This window comes from Etheostoma cragini, chromosome 11 (assembly GCF_013103735.1).
Source record: "Etheostoma cragini isolate CJK2018 chromosome 11, CSU_Ecrag_1.0, whole genome shotgun sequence".
NCBI lineage: Eukaryota > Metazoa > Chordata > Actinopteri > Perciformes > Percidae > Etheostoma > Etheostoma cragini.
The window spans coordinates 24,751,264-24,758,632 of NC_048417.1; the positions used below are offsets into that span (position 1 = coordinate 24,751,264).

Below are 7,369 nucleotides of genomic sequence, written 5' to 3' on the forward strand. Positions count from 1 at the left end.
CTTTCCATTTATGTGCATCCATGTCCCAGAAATGCCTGTTACTAACCTAGCTCCGGGGAGTCATTCCCTGGAGTCCTTATGTTCTTTTTTGCCCAGCATGTTTCCTCGGATCAGGGAGGCGCCAAAAATCAGGGTAGCAGCTGTCGCCATGGTCACGCTACACGTCCTGCGATGCCATGTTACATCCTACCACACTCTGCTACGCCCAGCTACGTCCTTCTGTGCCTTGTAACGCCCACAGTGCCCTGCTATGCTACAAAGAACTACTACAAACATACTACTATTTAATTAATATTATTTATTTTTTGTGACTGTTACCGCAACTCTTTATTCTAATCCCAACCGGTCGTCAGACACCGCCTACCAAGAGCCTGGGTCTGATCGAGGTTTCTTCCTAAAAGGAAGTTTTTCCTCGCCACTGTCGCACTGTTGCTTGCTCTGTAGGAAACTACTAGAATTGTTGGGTCCTTGTAAATTCTGGATTGTGGTCTAGACCTGTACCTCTGTACAGTTTCTTGAGATAACGCTCGTTATGAATTGATACTATAAATTAAATTAAATTGAATTGAATTGAAATCTGATCAAACTGGGATCGTTTCACAACGTTAACGACGTGATTAAAACGTTGACCGCTACTTTCTCTGTTTAGACACGATGATGGGGCGGGCGGCAACTTGCCGATTACACCGTACGGTTTTGGGGACTGGTTCTCAAATGTCAACAATGTTTTTAAGCCAAGTACCCCAAATGAGTCTTTATAAAAATGAACAGTACAGCGATGTCAGCAATGACGATGCCTTGTTGCTGAAAAAAATTTAAAAAGTGATGAAGAAAGCCAACAACACTTTGGAAAAAGACAGTAGAAGGAAGGAAGGAAAGAAGGACGGAAGGGAGGAAGGAAACAGTAGGTCGACAAATTGTAAAAATGCGACAAAAAAGACAGTTTAGGCGTGGAAGGAAGGAAGCGAGGAAGAAAGGAAGGAAGGAAGTAAGGAAGGAAGAAATGAAGGAAGGAAGTAAGGAAGGAAGAAATGAAGGAAGGAAGGAAGGCAACGGTAGGTCGACAAAACGTAAAAAAGTAACAAAAACTTCAAAAAATGCAACAAAAAAGACAGTTTAGGGCTGGAAGGAAGGAAGGAAGGAAGGAAGGAAGGAAATGCAACATATATATATATATATATTTTTGAACATATTTTTTAACTTTTGAATAGCCCTGTTCTTCTGCAAGATGGACCAGAGGACAAATTAATTAGAAAAGAACTGATGAAGTGAAAGCTCATGCACCCCCCACTCCCCCCACCCCGTCATAAGCAGCAGACCAGGCTCTGCAGGACCTGCGTGTCAACAGGCTGAACACGCATGCTGTTGCCATGAGCGCGGTGCTTCCACATGTGGACATCTGACTCATACCTGCTGGCTGCATGAGTCAGCGGGGGGCGGGGGGGGGAGGTAAAGAGACCCACGCAGCTCATTTTGCACAGAGACCATTATATGTTCAATGGAGAGTGCAGCTGTGTGGGATATAGCAGCATGCAACAAAACAAAATGAAGCCTTTCACCCAAAGACCCTGACAATAAGTGTTCAGTGATGTCACTGCAGAAAAGGAAAGAAGAGTTTTACCCACAACATTAACCCTCCATAGATTCTTAGAGGAATTAGTTCCTTTCCATCAAGGCAGAGATATCGGCTCCCTAGAGCAAAAAACAACAATCCGGTATCATTTTTCTTTTGTTAAAGATGTCAACTTGCAGTTTTCAATAGTGCCATTTGGACCTTCTCAATGACATTTGAAGAAATTCTCTTTTCCAGACAATCTTGAGGGTATTTTATTTCACACTGTCCACACTTGAAATTGTTCTCAATCAACCTGTGGGTTATGTGCTGTGTATTAGGCAAGTTTAGAACTCAACCATATTCACCAAAGTTTGATAGAGGAGCAATCTGCGTTGCAACCCCCACCAAAGTTTCTTATCTTATCTCTGTCTTCCTCTGCTAGCTTGACATTCCTGTGTTCTGAAGTTGCCTAACCCTAAAAGCTCTTTATCCTTTCTATATAGGCCTTACATATTTACATGATAACTACACTGTGTGCAAAATTATTAGGCAAGTTCTATTCCTGAGAATTTATTGTATTGTACTGTAACAAATGCATTGCTATCAGTCAATCAGGAATGTTAATAAACCTCAAATCAGAATATGTAACAAAGGAAACTGAGTTTTGGGTTTCTCAGGAGAATACCTGTGTGCAGAATTGTTAGGCAACTATTGGTGTGCAGAATTATTATGCAACTAAATGGAAAAACTAAGATTTCCCCATCTCACTTGTTTATTTTAATTTCTTAGAGTAAGAATAAAACTCAAGATGTACAAATAAACAATAATGATATGTCAAGAAATATTCAGTGACCCTTCTTTTCAATAACTGTCATGAGCCTACCTAGCCATACCAGTACCCCGCCTTCCCCTTGCTGGCGTCTGACTCGAAGTGGAGCTCTGTGCCCATTAGAGATCCAGCCACGGGCCCATCCATCTGGTACATCAAGAGTCACTCTCATTTCATCAGTCCATAAAACCTTTGAAAAATCTGTCTTCAGATATTTCTTGGCCAAGCCTTGACGTTTCAACTTATGAGTCTTGTTAAGTGGTGGTTGTGTGTCAGCCTTTCTTACCTGGGCCATGTCTCTGAGCACTGAACACCTGGTACTTCTGGACACTCCAGGTAGGTTGCATTTCTGGAATATAGCTGCACTGGAGGTTAATGCGTTCCTGGTAACTTCACGTTTAATTCTTCTCAAGTCTCTAGCATTTAATATGCGTATTTTTTTCTCCACACGTTTCTTGCGACCCTGTTGACTATTTGCAACAAAACGTTTGATTGTTCGGTGATCACGCCTCAATATCTTTGCTACTTCAAGAGTGCTGCATTCCTCTGAAAGGCATTTTACAATTTTTGACTTTTCAGAGTCTGTTAAATCTCTTTTTTTGCCCATTTTGTCTGAGGTAAAGAAGCTGCCTAATAATTATGCACACCTTGATATAGGGTGTTGATCACTTTAGGCCACACCCTCCCTCATTAAATAAACACACATCACCTGATAATGTTTAAATCAAATTAGCATTTAAGTTTCTATAGCTTGGAATTGGAAAATATGCAGGAAAATGAAGATAAGGTCAAAAATACTCACTTGCCTTATTTCACATAACTATTTTCAGTCCCCAAACACACAGACAGAACAACAGAAAGAAAGAGACAGAGACAGACAGAAAGAAAAGAGACAGAAAGACAGACAGAAAGAAAGACAGAAAGAAAAGAAAACAGACAAAGAGACAGAAAGAATGACAGAAAGACAGAGAGAGACAAAATAGACAGAAAGACAGACAGACAAACAGACAGAAAGACAGAAAGAAAGACAGACAAAGAGAAACATAAAGACAGAAAGACAAAGACAGCTAGAACGATAGAAGGAAAGAGAGAAAGACAGAGACAAAAAAGAATGACAGAAAGAAAGAGACAGAAAGAAAGAGATGGAAAGAAAGATAGAAAGAATGGCAGAAAAACAAAAAAGACAGAAAGAAAGACAGACACACAGACAGAAAGACAGAGACAGAATGAACAACAAAAAGAAAGAAAGACAAACAGACCAAAAGAATGACAGAAAGGAAGAACAACAGAAAGAAAGGCAGACAGATAGAGACAGAACCACAGAAAGAAAGAACAAAAGAAAAAACAGACAGAAAGACAGAGACAGAAAGAACGACAGAAAGAAAGAACAACAGAAAGAAAGAACGGCAGAAAGAAAGACAAAAAAGAAAGAAAAAAAGACAGACAGACAGAAAGGCAGAGCAAGAATGAAGGACAAAAAGAAAGACAGAAAGAAAGACAGACAAAAATGACAGAAAGAAAGAGACAGATAAAAAGATAGTAGGAAAGACAGAGACAAAAAGAACGGTCAGAAAGAAAGAATCACAATAGTCAAAGTATTACTGTAAAAAGAATCACAATGTAGCCACTATAGTACTGTAAATAGTACAGTAAACTACTGTATTTTACAGTGAATACATGAAATACTGTAAATGGAAGTACGGTACCTTTACTGTGAAAAAAAATTCACAGTAACTAGCTGGACAATTATTGCCATAGTTACTGTACATTTTAGGTTAAATTCGTTACAGTGAGGGGTTTCACCGACGTCATGGTAACCCATACTGGAGATACTCAACTGAACGCAGTACAGTGGAGTATTGTGCACGTTAGATACTTTAACCCTCGTTTTTTCTTCCCGTCAGAATGGACACTTCTCTTGACGGTTTTTATCAATGTTTTTAACTTTTTTCTTACATTTTTGTCATTTTTTCATGATTTTTGATGCTTTTTTTCAATGCTTTTTTTACGTTAGAAGGGAGAGATAGAAGGAAAGAAAGAAAGCCAGACAGAAAGAACAACAGAAAGAAAAAACAACAGGAAGAAAGAACAAGAGTAAGAAAGACAGAAAGAAAGATAGACAGAAAGAACGTTAGAAAGAAAGAACAACAGACATACAGAAAGACAGAGACAGAGAATGACAGAAAGAAAGACAGACAGAAAGAACAACAGAAAGAAAGACACACAGACAGAAAGACAGAGACAGAAAGAACGACAGAAATAAAGACATGAATGACAGAAAGAAAGACAAACAGGAAGAAAGACAGAGACAGAAAGAAAGGTAGACGGAAAGACAGACAGACAGGCAGAAAGAAAGAGACGGGAAGAGACAAAAAGACAGAAAGTTAACTTTAGTTTTCCAATTATTTTTGGAATTTATGGTCAATGAACCTCATTTATAGGAGATTATACCTGATGACCCGTAGACCAACATTTAGTTAACCTATTTTTTTGTTAAGTGTTAATGTTAAGTTAGAAAAGCAGAAATTAGGAATTATTTAGACTAAAATTAAAGGAATGGATGTTAATGGATAATCACAGACTGGAATATGTCAACTTTTACTCAATACTATTTCAAAACCACTTCAATTTGTTTTTCAAATGCTCTAAAACTGAATAAGACACCCCAAAAGCCGAAATATCAACACAGTTATTTATTTATATTTACCTTTTTCTGTACATTTTCATGCCTCCGTCGTCCCCCTCTCTTTCTCTCTTCCATCTGTCTCCGTCCTCCCTCTCTCTTTCTTTCATCCATCAGTCTCCATCCTCCCTCTCTCTTTCTCTCTTCAATCTGTCTTCATATCCCTTTAAGTCCGCACCTTCCTGCATCCTCTTTGAAGTCGTCTCTCGGCTGTTTCCTTCCCCCCGTCTTTGCTTCTAAGCCCTTCAGGCGGTTTGTTTCCTCAGCAGCAGGTGAGGCAGATTATCAGAATTAGTTCCTGGCAGACTTCTCTTTTTCTGCTGTCACACTCCTCAGCTTCTTCTTTAACTTCATCTCTTCTATTTGTACTACGCCTTCCCCCCTTTACTGTCACTTTCACCTGTTTCCCAGTAATAACTGATATTTTAGGTCAATAAAGTCTGTCTAGTGATTCAATTAATGTTAATTTATCAGATGTTAAAGGTCCCAGGGCAAAGGTCCTCCAGCTAGAAATGGGAATGCCCTCATACTAAGCTTCTGACTGGCTAGTAGTCCTTACCTAAGTACTGTCAAGGCCCTCATACTCTGCTTCTGACTGGCTAGTAGTCCTTACCTAGGTACTGTCAGGACACAACCTCATACTCTGCTCCTGACTGGCTAGTAGTCCTTATCTAGGTACTGTCAGTGGTGTGGTTCTGCTGCCTTTTGTGTTCCATTCCCCCCTTTCCCCAGTGTGTCTGTGTTGTGTTGTCTGTCCACCACATGAGGGCGTCCTAGAGGGAATGGTCTGCCAGCACAGCTGCACCACATCACCATTACCCGTCTACCTGCACAGCTGCTTCTCGTCATCATCACCACCACCACAGTATTTATACCCGGGCTGACCACCTCTTCAGCGCCAGTTTGTTACATACTTCCAAGTGGTAACTAGGCCAGTCACTTAGTATCGTTGCTCTACTAAACTTTGCTACTGACTAACTTTGTTTTTTGTTCCGTCACCACTCTGTGCAGCTTCCCTGGACTGGATTACCACTTACACCTTCACCATCTCCTGTCCTTTGGTTTTTGTGTGTTTTTTAGTGGATTAAACCTTTTTGTTACCTTTTCCTGTCGTCCTGTGTTGTTCTGTGTTCGGGTCCAACTGAACCCTCAACAGAACGAACTGGCCAAATGGACCCCGCGGAAACACCACAGGATACCAGCGGGGTGGGCGCCCAGCGGGCTCTTCACTACCAGGGAATCCTACTCGGACAACATGACCAGCTTCTCCGCACGTTGTTGGAGAACAACCAGCTGCTCATCGCCCAAGTAACCAAGCTAACTGAGCAGGTAGACAAACTGTCTGTCACTACCTCTCCCTCTCAGCCTGTCTCTCCACCTGCCCCCCATGTCATGGCTGCTGCTCAGATTCACCGCGAGCCTCCCATCTGTTTGCCTGAACCTTTTTCGGGGGAATTGGACAAATTTTTTACTGCAGTGTGGACTCATCTTTCGCCAACGCCCGCTGTCCTTTGCTTCAGACGCGTCCAAGGTACATTACATCATAGGATTACTCAGGGGCAGGGCACTAGCTTGCGCGGAAGCAGTGTGTACTAGTTGTCTCATTACTGAGATTTCTTTCTTCTTTCTGAGACTTTGCTGCGGATTTTACTGCTGTTTTTGACCACCCAGACTACATTGGGTGTGCAGCTAAGCGCTTGCTTAGCCTTCGTCAAGGAGCAGACAGTGTGGCAGACTACTCGGTGGGATTCCGGACGCTGGCTACTGATTCCGGCTGGAACGAGGAGGCACTACGTGGGTTTTTTTGTAAATGGATTATGTGAAACAATTAAGGATGAACTAGCACTCCGGGATGAGCCCGACTCCCTTAATAAACTTGTTTCCTTAGCCATTAAACTCGACAACAGGTGGCGAGAGAGAAGACGCGAGAGAGGCAGCCGGCCGGATCCCGTCAGACGGGCTACTGCTCCGACCAGGCTTCGCAGACCGTCCTCCCCTACGTTTTCAGCTACCTTGCCGGTCGACGCATCCGGCCATGCAGCTGGGTCACACCCGTCTCTCTCCTGCTGAGAGACGCCGTCGCATACAGGCAGGTGAGTGCCTGTATTGTGATGATCCAACTCACCGTGTGGCTACATGTACTATCCGGCCAAAAGACAAGGCTCGTCAGTGAACGTGGGAGTACTGACGAGCCCAGTCCCTATCCCTGACCCCATTACTCTCAGTCTCCAGATCCCTGCCACCCTTCAATATGAGGACCTTTCACTGCCCGTCGCGGCTCTTATTGATTCTGGTGCTGAGG

The 7,369-nt window shown here is 42.3% G+C and overlaps 1 long non-coding RNA gene across 1 annotated transcript in view; it reads left to right on the top strand.

The window, feature by feature from the left end:
* The window catches only part of LOC117952712, a 12,367-nt gene extending 11,240 nt beyond the window's left edge, over positions 1–1,127 (top strand). Inside the window, exon 3 of the long non-coding RNA XR_004658480.1 lies at positions 1,116–1,127. This is a non-coding gene — a long non-coding RNA (uncharacterized LOC117952712). The remainder of the gene's footprint in view (positions 1–1,115) is intronic.
* The last annotated feature ends 6,242 nt before the right edge of the window (positions 1,128–7,369 follow it).